The 11,138-nt window shown below is 38.3% G+C and overlaps 1 long non-coding RNA gene across 1 annotated transcript; it reads left to right on the forward strand.

Moving 5' to 3' along the window:
• The first annotated feature begins 6,889 nt into the window (after nucleotides 1-6,889).
• LOC110929492 lies at nucleotides 6,890-10,223 on the forward strand. Its single transcript, XR_002587180.2, has 3 exons — nucleotides 6,890-7,574; nucleotides 8,274-8,328; nucleotides 10,088-10,223. It is a non-coding gene; the product is annotated as an uncharacterized LOC110929492 (long non-coding RNA).
• The last annotated feature ends 915 nt before the right edge of the window (nucleotides 10,224-11,138 follow it).

Raw genomic sequence — 11,138 nt, forward strand, 5'->3', positions numbered from 1 at the left:
TTGTCATAAACACCCGTGTTTTTCAATATCATCAAATACGTTCCCCACTCTTTCTGAGGTAACGCATCCGCCAATTTATCAACCCATTCCTCACGACCTTTTTCAACTCCTAACATCGATAACGATCGCACCAAGTGACAGTATCTCTCGATTAACTTTTTAGTATCCTCTCCCGGCAAACTGCTAAACAAATCAAATTCCTTTTTAAGCAATGCCTTCTTGCTTTTTAGCATACTTTCACTACCCTCGAATTTTACTTTAAGAGCATCCCAAATTGATTTAGCAGTTTTGTCGTGCTGTAGCAAAATGAATATGTCTTCTTTAATCGCCTGCTGTAACAAACTAATCATCATTTTCTCTGCCTTGTACATTGCACGTTCTTGATCTGTAATTCAGATATTTGTTTAATAACTTGCAATTCTGTTCTCGGCAATGTGTACTTTTCCAATATGCACTCCCACGATCTGAGATGATTTGCCTGCACCCAGTTTTCAAAACGATCTTTCCACCCATAGTATTCTTCAATACTCATCAGTTTCGGGGGTTTCTGGGTGGTTCCCGTCTCGTTTTCAATACTCATGGCTTGAGCAATTGCGGCTGGAGTACTCGGTGTAGCAAAGGCGTTGTAAAACTCAGAATTCATGATGATTTAGCACGATTTTCAAGACAGCTGACAGAAAAGCGAGTTCACAATGAACAAATAAGCGGACTGATATGATAATCAAATGAATGATTCAATACAAAGTGTATTTGGAGCGGTCCACTAAAAATGTCAGTTCGAGCGATTCCAAAATGTTCTTTTGAGCGATCCAAGACTGTTCTTTCGAGCGATTCAAGTCAGACTGATCGAATGAGCGGTTCTAAATTGTTGTTCGAGCGGTTCAAGTCACCCGACCGTATAAGCGGTCCAAACACAATCAATTTCGAGCGGTTCAACTCCTGTTCGAACGAGCGGTTCAAGCTAGGTCCAATGAGCGATCCAGAGTTATTCCAGAAAAGCGATCCAACTTCGGACAACGATTTAACCCACTATTTCTTTGAATTTCAACCCCAAACTTTCAAGGGTTTGTCTTTGAACTATCGTGCACAATCCCTGAGATTTTGAGCAAGTTTCGACCGTGAAAAATATCTGAATCTGAAAAAGAATGAGTAGAAGATAGAAATTTCAACAATTTTCAGCTATTTCCTGTAGAACTCCTCCTCCTGAAGCTCTGATACCACTTGTAGGACCGTTTGGCGACCCGAACGAGTCGATCAGAGGTGTTTTCGTCAATTACAGGTGCGGAAAACAAGTAAATGACGTAGGAATAGCTTGATATACACTTTAATCTTCTTTTCTATTGATTTGACGATGAAAACAACCTGTTTTCGATCCGGCAGCACCTCGGTACAAAAATCAGGAACCGTTACAAATGAACTCGCTCTAAGGGTATATATAGGGCTTTGGGACCGCTTATTGGACAGGCCCAATAAGCGGCCCAGACACATTTGGAGCGGCCCAAGATGTTTACCACTCGAGCGGCCCACATATGTTGTCATTTAAGCGGCCCACTATCAACATGTACCTATGAGCGATCCATAATCCTAAAACTTATACAATTACATATTTTCTCTAATTTCATGCACAAATCCAACATACTAAGCCTATGACTCGATACAAGACGTAATCAGCAGATGTAGTGCACCAACATTTAGCTTGTAGGCTACAGTCCCGACACATTCGATAATCTCGAATGGTCCGATATATCTTGGGCTCAGCTTGCCCTTTTGGCCAAAACGCATCACCCCTTTCCAGGGTGACACCTTACGTAGCACTTTATCACCAACTTCAAATTTTAGAGGTTTGCGCCTCATATCTGCATAGCTTTTCTGCCTATCCATGGCAGCTTTCAGACGATCACGGATCTGAACAATCTTGTCCGTCGTCTCCAGGACTATATCAGGTCCTGATAGTTGGGTTTCTCCGACTTTCGCCCAACAAACTGGCGTTCTGCACTTCCTTCCATATAAGGCCTCGAAAGGTGCGGCTTGGATGCTCGAATGATAACTATTGTTGTAAGAAAATTCAATCAAAGGAAGATGGTCATCCCAACTTCCACCCAAGTCAATAACACAAGCCCTGAGCATATCCTCAAGCGTTTCAATCGTACACTCGCTTTGCCCATCCGTCCGAGGATGATAAGCAGTACTGAAATTAGATTGCTGAAAGCTTTTCCAAAAATGAGACGTGTATCTAGTATCCCTATCAGATATAATAGATACTGGCACTCCGTGGAGAGATACTATCTCATCCACATACAGCTGAGCTAGCTTATCGGAGCTGTGCATTTCTTTAATGGGCAAGAAGTGAGCTGATCTGGTCAGCCTGTCGACTATAACCCATATCGTATCATTCCCGTGTTTCGTCCTTGGTAACTTAGTAATGAAATTCACAGTTACCATTTCCCATTTCCAAGTGGGAAGTTCGGGCTGTTGTAGTAAACCTAACGGCTTTTGATGCTCGGCTTTAACCTGTGCGCACGTCAGACATTTAGCCACATAAGTGGCTATGGATTTCTTTAAGCCTATCCACCAATAATTTGCCTTTAAATCCTGGTACATCTTATCACTGCCTGGATGGACTGAATATTTTGAACTATGAGCTTCCTGGAGGATCACATCTCAAAGTCCTCCATGAATTGGAACCCAGATTCGACCATTCAATCTAAGTATTCCATCTTTGCCATAAGACAATTGATCAGCAGTTACGCCTAACTTCTCATTCGGAAAGTTAGTTTCCATTACAGCTTCCTTCTGAGCAGCTAACAGCCTTTCATTCAAGCTATTCTTTAGTTCAATGCTTTTAGCGTTGATCCTTATCGGTTTAATCCTTTCCTTTCTGCTCAAGGCATCAGCGACCACATTTGCCTTGCCAGGATGGTAGCGTATCTCACAATCATAGTCGTTCAATGTCTCCATCCAACGACGTTACCTCATATTGAGATCTTTCTGGTTAAACAGATGTTGAAGGCTTTTGTGATCTGAATAAATTACACACTTGGTTCCATATAGGTAATGCCTCCAAAGCTTTAGTGCAAATACAACGGCACCCAATTCCAAATCATGGGTGGTGTAGTTCTTTTCGTGCACCTTCAGTTGACGAGAAGCGTAGGCAAGGACCTTGCCTCTTTGCATGAGCACGCAACCCATACCGGTGTGCGATGCGTCGCAATAGACAACAAACTCTTTTATCCCTTCTGGCAATGTTAACACAGGAGCATTGCTTAATTTCTACTTAAGAATCTCGAAAGATTCTTGTTGTTTGGGTCCCCAATCAAACTTTATATTCTTGCGTGTTAACAAAGTTAAAGGTGTAGCAATTCTTGAAAAAGTTTCGATGAAACACCTGTAGTATCCTGCTAGACCCAAGAAGCTGCGAATCTCTGTAGGTGTTTTTGGTGCTTGCCAATTCATAATCGCTTCAATCTTAGCGGGATCCACCTGGATACCACGCTCGCTTACTACATGCCCAAGGAATTGGACTTCTCGAAGCCAAAACTCACATTTAGAGAACTTTGCCTAGAGCTTCTCTTGTTGCAGATGTTTAAGGATACACCGGAGTTGTTTTTCATGATCGGCTTGACTCTTTGAATAAATAAGTATGTCATCAATAAAGACAACGACAAACGTGTCTAGATACGGCTTGCAAACGCAATTCATGAGATCCATGAATGCTGCAGGTGCATTAGTGAGCCCGAAGGGCATCACTAAGAATTCGTAGTGGCCATATCTTGTTCTGAATGCAGTCTTGTACACATCTTCGGTTCCGACCTTCAACTGATGATACCCTGACCTTAGATCAATCTTTGAGAAGAAACTTGCTCCCTGCAGTTGATCGAACAGATCGTCGATCCTGGGTAATGGATACTGGTTCTTGATTGTAACTTTGTTCAGCTCACGGTAATCAATGCATAGACACATTGAGCCATCTTTCTTCTTCACAAATAGAATAGGCACCCCCCAAGGAGATGAGCTTGGTTGAATAAAACCTTTCTCCAATAGATCTTCCAATTGTGTTCTTAATTCCTTCATCTCGGTCGGTGCCAACCGAAAAGGAGCTCGTGCTACAGGGGCTGCTCCTGGAATAATATCAATTCTGAACACCACTTGTCTGTCTGTGTGATATCTGAGCTTGTAATCATTGTAAACAATTCATTTATCAATGAAATAAAGTTATTTGATCCCAATGTTTGTTTGTTTATGTTTGATGATTTTCATGTTTTGACTTTTATTCAATTTCAAACTCTATATCGCTTTCTGGAGAATTATACGCAAACTGGTGCGTGAACGTAATCAGTTAAACGCGAAAAATACTCCGAAACATCAATTTACGCTTAACATACCTTAAATAACCTTTACATAACTTAGAAATAAGTTTTGAAGGCTTTGGTATGGCAAAATCAAGTCTATTCGCTTACAGGGACTAAAATTGACAAACTGCGAAAGTATGCCGATTCGAACTGTAACGAACATTCCGGAACATGATCATAAGTTAAACACACCTTAAATATCCTTTACATAGCTTAGAAAAAGGCTTTGAGGGGTTCGGTGTGCTAAAATAAACTTTATGCTCATTCAGGGACTAAAAGTGTCAAAAAGTGCATAAGTTTGCATTTTCGCGCATAACTTACGTTCTGAATACATCCGGACATCCAAAAATTTTTGTAAGCATTAAAATATTTTATTTTAGTGTTTGGCATTAGAAAAATCCATTCGTCGCGCAATTTGGATCGTTTTTCGCGCTTATGCGCAATCCATCGTAATTAAGCAAACATCACGATCGTACGACCAAACGAACCGACATCCGGCATATTTTTGAGCATGTTTAATGTCCACAATGTTTAGGCATCATTTTAGGGCCTTAAAGTTGGCTTAACGGGCCTTAAACATGTCGAAATGAGCTCTAAAACACAACAGGGACTGAAACTGACATTCTGCAAACTTGTTGCTGAACTGGGACACCCAGGCGGGGCGCGTAAGCCTTATCTGTCCCCTTACGCGGGCCGTGAGGCCTCCCCAGATGTGCAATTTTGTTGCAAACAGCTGTTTACAGCTGTTTATCACCCAAAAACCCATTGCAAATGGTTTTTCTCAAACCATGGGCTGAAACTATGGGCTCTAATGGTTTTGCAAAACTAGGGGTACACATGGACGGCCTAAATCGAAGCACGTTTCTCGACAAACGATCCTAACGGTTGTGCCATGCCTATATAAACCCAACCCCATTTCATTCATCCCTCACATTTGATCTGATTCAAAGCTTTCTAAGTGGAAGTATATGCTTCCTACCTGAGAGCGAATCGGGTCAAATCTTGCGGGGACCTTCTGTAAGTATTCTTTCGCGTTTTTCATTCGTTTTAGCGTTAAAGTCAAACTACGTTTGACTTTCTACGTTGACTAGTTTATGGTCAACGTGAAGTTCGTTTGAACTTCATAACGTGAGCGTAATCACGATGGTTATAGTCCTTAGTCACTATACCTACTGATTACCACGTTATCTAGGCTCAGTGACGAGTCATAGTTTCGGCCAAAATGCGTTTTCTCGCGTATTTTGTAACCAAACTACACTAGGGTATTAAAACCGTTTGTTTTAATACCAAACCTGTTTTCTAACTTTACTAAACATGATCTAGCATGTTTAGCTCGTCGCTTTTAGAATTGTGCTTGTCTAGGGTCGTAAAGGTAAGCGATCTAAACCATCGCTTATGCTTTCGAACCCGACCTAAATTGGTCGATCTTTAGGATTCGACCAAATACTTTAGGTGACCATAGTTGTATAGGGAATAACCTTCCGAGGTTATACCTTATGATCACATCGTTTAAGTAGTTGTATGATAAGTAGTTCTTATGCCTTAGGTAAATTACCAAAATACCCTTTATGTGCTAAAATTCATTTTAAGCCTATGTAACATAATTTTTGGTATCTAAACTGATTTAACAACAATATTAAACATGTTAAGGCATATCTTACTTGTCATAGGGCTAGTTAAGCATTCCGAACGCGTTTTATGCGAACGACGCGTTAAAGTAGCATAAGCTACCTAAACGGGTCGTAACGGGTCAAAAGCACTTAGGATAGGTTTCGTTTTAGTATGTAGGCCATGTCAAACCATATTACATAAGTTTCCACACTTATTTGGTTTACAAACCCTCGTACTACCCGATCCTCCGGTAGGTCCGTTTATTAATGTAGATACCTATATTAGGTGCCGTTTGAATCCGTGATCTTCTAGCTTGCTTGGTGGATATCTAAAGTCTATTGAGCAATCTCAAGTGAGTATATAGTACCCCTCTTTTACTGTTTTTCAAACATTTTGGGGTGAAACACATGTGCCTACTTGTTACTTTCGTGCTTTCCATGTTTTTATATCATATACTTGCTATGTTCATTAGTACACTATTAGTACATGATTTCATTATGTTTTGCTATGTATGTTTACTTAACATGCTAGCACATTGATTTACATTACATTACTTTGCTATATATGTTTACATGGCATATTAGCACTGTAATACCCGAAAATTTAAAAACCCCAAAGTAATAAATATGATTAACCATGTGAGAGTTAACCGAATTTATTACGGAATGGACAAAATAATTAGTTGCATTAAAATAACGTTATTTGTTTAGATATGAGTTGATAGGTAAATGCTAGTAAGTAATTTACGTACAATTGAATTATAATATATTAAGGTCTATTAAATATTATATTTAACTAAAGGATTCATTTTGTAGTTTACCTTAAACCTAAAGGGTGTGTATTGCAAATTTCAATTAATTCAAATTGTACGTCTAACTTCTCTAAATTTCAATCACAAAATCCACCATAACAAATCCCGTAAAATTGGGAATTTGATTTCCATGAAACGTGTTTTACAATCAATACTCAATATAAACCCACATAACTTCTTCACCCACATTTTTTTTTCAAACCCCACCCTCAACTGTTCCGTTACCGTAAACCACCACTCTCAACAACCATGACAACAGCCACATTCGCCGTCGCTACCGGACTTACACGACTGCTAACCGCCGCTATCCTGTTCAAACGTCACAACCGGCAACTTAGTTCTAGTAGCCTTCCTCTACGGTGACAACGAAACCGATCCTTCCGTTGTGTTCTTTTTACAATGTTGTGGAGTGGAAACAACCACCGACACACGCCACCTCTCTTCCGTTTAAGCACCGCAACCATCCACAACCGCACCATCATGCCTCCGCGAACCAGACTCGCCGTTGTTGTTCAGCCACATATCCACCACTCACCACCACACATAGCCGCACCGTGTCCGCCACAGCTTCATCGCGGCCACCATCACTCCCAAACCAGACTGTTGTCGCCTTCAGTTACCGTCACAAATAGACGACCACGGCTATCTATCACAATCACCGCCACCGTTTCGTACCGCCAGTGAGCCACAGTCCGTCACGAACCACAGCTGTTGCGGCTGCCGCCTTTGTTCGGGAGTGGACATAGCCGGCAACACTAATCATCTATGTGGAAGTAATTTGTTTGTTCCGCTTGTCTATGGAGGTAAGATCTGACCCTCTTGATTGTCATTCGATATACGTTTTGGACGGATTTGTTTCCCGAGACTAATTACCGTTTTAGCAAAATTGTTTTGAAACGTTGCGTTACATGGGTGGTTTTAGTCCTGTTCACTCTTTGTTCGGCTGAAACCACACATATCAGTTCTAGAAATTGAATAAGCAAATATCACACCTAGATAAGTATATGATTGGTTGTAATTAATTCAATAAAAATCAAGACAAAAGGGTGCTAAAAGTTGTTTACTGTAATATACATATATAAATATATTTGCATATGTTAGATAGGGTTTATAAGTTAACTTCATAATATCTTTTACTTATTATATAACAATATATATATGTTACGAGAAGTAAGTTATAGAAAAGTTAATTATGAATGGGTGTTGGTCTTTAATGGCACATGTTTTTATGGGGTTATAAGCTTAACTTTTACACAGTTAACTAGTAAAAGTTTAGTATATTTTATAAATGATAGTATGGTTTCCAAATTATTTTAAAAATAGTTTAGCAAGTTTGAAACATGTGTAACTTGAATACTAATAAAAAAAAGGTGATCTTTTTCTTAATGACACTAACAAGCAACATGATGCGTTAAAGAAAATCTAAGTCGCGGGAATTATTAATCCGTCAAGGGACATGGTAATATGAGTTGGGTGAATTAATTTAAGATGATTAAATGTAGGTTCTCGTATACATTAAAGACTACTTGATTTATTCTTTTGCTTGGCTAATATAAGGTACGGATCCTGTTCCTTTTTCATCATAGTATATATTTCGGTTTCCCCTACGGGTACGGATTCTTTGGTCTTCTCATCCTCGTCTTATTTTTATTTAATCATATCCGTCACTTCGCAGTACGGATTTTTGTTTCTTCGTGTTAGCCGTTTGATATGTGATGCGTTATCAGAATCAGAATCAGTCTGGTATTGTTTATATGATAATTAGTCTGTTGTAGCATGCCATACCTCAGACTTGTACTCATGGTCGCATGTTCCTGTTAGTATTATTTTCAGGTGTCTGTATGTTATTTACATGGCCTTAGCTTTTGTACTCTGTCACCCGAGCGTCTGGCTTGCCGTTGGGCGTAAACGGCATGGCACTTATCGTGACAGTGCGTAATAAAAGTTCACGGCGTCTCTAGCATGTGCTTGTGTAGCACTTGGCCCCTAGAGGCGTATAGATCGATCTTAGCTCTGAGTTTGAGTTTGTTTGTGTGTGAGAGATGGAATAATGGGTGTACGCCACACTCACCATCTCATAGGTACATAGAGTAGCTACCTGTGTACCAGTCTGTTTGTGGCTCTGGGTGCTTCTATGTTACATGATTTATTTTGTTGATATAAATCTATCGTATCAGTTTGTATATGTTTATGTATGTGAATATGTTCCGTTCTGATTACGTTCTCATAAGTTATATATGCATCTGATTATGCTCTGGCTATGGTTCCGATCGTGTATCGGATTATGTTTCTGACATGTTTAGTTTCCTATTATGTTCTGTATCTGATTATGGGTCTATTCTTAATATGGGTCTATTTCTGTATGAGTTGACTCCGTTTTTTCTCTTCGGGATTCGTATCAGTATTTGTTCCGGTGTCTGTCTCTGCACCTTGTATTTGCTTCTGTTTGGCTTGCATATCCATTTTTGTTTCCGTATCGGTTTACCACATCGTGTTACAACATTAAATATATAAGGATTTAGTTATTTTGTTTTTAAAACCCATGTTACCTAAACTATGTTGTTTCTTATATAAAACTTTCAAAAGTTATGAATATACTTATTATTATTATTATTTTTATTGTGAAACCCGATAACTTTTGTCGGTTTATAAAAATCTTCATAAGTATCTTAAGTGTTTTGTTTTGAAATCCAGTTATGTAAATGGTTTTGTACTTAAATATAAATCTTTCAGATGTCACAGAAATAGTATTTTATCGATTAATGGTTTGTCATGAACTCTCATTAATCACTAACGTTCGATTCAAAATCACACGAAAAATAATTTTGCATTCTATCTTGTTTGAAAATCATAGAGTTATTAAACGAGGCCTAAAACGGAACTGTTTATAAAAGAAAACTCATGATCAACTGTCTCTGAAGGTCTTTGTATTGGGTTCAGCAAGACTTAAGTTTATGTATTAGTTTCCGTATTAGTTCCATATTATATTTGAACGAGTTTTCGTATTAGTTTCCGCATCAGTCTTGTACCCGAAATTGTATTTTGTATCCCTACCAGTATTTTTTTATATATATATTTTTTTGTCAGTTCTAGTATATTTTTTTTGTTAGTTCGGTATCGTGTTAGTTCAACATCTTTTATGTGTCCGTATATGTTCTCAATATATGTTTCAATATCCGTTTCGGTTCATTCTCAGCTCCGTTATGTTTTGCTTTTCGCTGAGTAATTTTTTTATTTATACTATTGCTTTCTCCGTTACTGAGCAATTTTTGGCTCAGCCGTAGTTTTCTTTTGTGTTTTTTGTATTTGATAACAGGTAATTTGTGAGACCGGGGAAATCAGTGAGGAGCGTTAAACACAGGTTGGAGGTCAAGCAAGATTATTTAACTTTTGTCATGTCATAAAATGTAATTAGGATCCTTTTGATTTAATGTTATGGGCTACTTTTTGGATTTGATATCTGTTAGAGTGACACGTCAGCCCATCCGGGTTGGGGTGTTACAAGCACATTGTTTTACATGACTTTTCTGCTTTGTATGTTTACTTAGCATACTTAGTACATTGTTTTCAAATAGCTTGTTTACATTTGGTATAACATTTGGTTTGTTTAACGGTTCTTTATTACATTCATTAACACCGATCATGCCGCTCGGTAGTAAGTAGTGGTACCATAGGACTTGACAAATCCCGTTCCTGACATCCTAGGTTTGTTTGGGTGTAAGGAATGACTGAATCCGAAAACATTTTACTTTGATAACCTTTACTCTAAGGTTATCCTGCTGTCTCAAGGCTTGGATGTATGCATTAACTTACTACATAAATGTCTTTATTAATAAAACATGCAGTTATTTTACAAAACATAACTTTTGATTTATTTCAAATACTTGTTTTGTTCATTTTTACTTATGGTTTAAGTAATCTCATTTTTTACTTACCATACATAACTTTTGTTTATACATTAAATGACTTACGCTTGACTTGGGTTATACTATGACATTTGACTAATGGTTTAAACATGAACGATACATTGTTGGTTGGTTCGGGTGACTTGAATAACGAGGCATGTGTAATAAGATACAAACATGGTGGATACGCCGCTGGTCCTTCCTATATATAAATGTTTGTATGATATTACATATCGTAGCGTTATTTAAGCCATTCAGTTTAGACATGTTACTTTTACAACACATTTTCACTTAAACTTTGTTTTACAAATAACTTGGTTTATACAAACTCTTTTTACTTGGTTACTCTTTTAACCATACGTTATTCTTTTACAAATACTTAACTTCTGATTTTTCTATCGTTTTTCAAATGATTTATAAAGGAAAATACTTAACAAGGTTCATGACTGATTTTTATTAAAC

Source organism: Helianthus annuus, chromosome 3, assembly GCF_002127325.2.
Source record: "Helianthus annuus cultivar XRQ/B chromosome 3, HanXRQr2.0-SUNRISE, whole genome shotgun sequence".
Classification (NCBI taxonomy): Eukaryota; Viridiplantae; Streptophyta; class Magnoliopsida; order Asterales; family Asteraceae; genus Helianthus; species Helianthus annuus.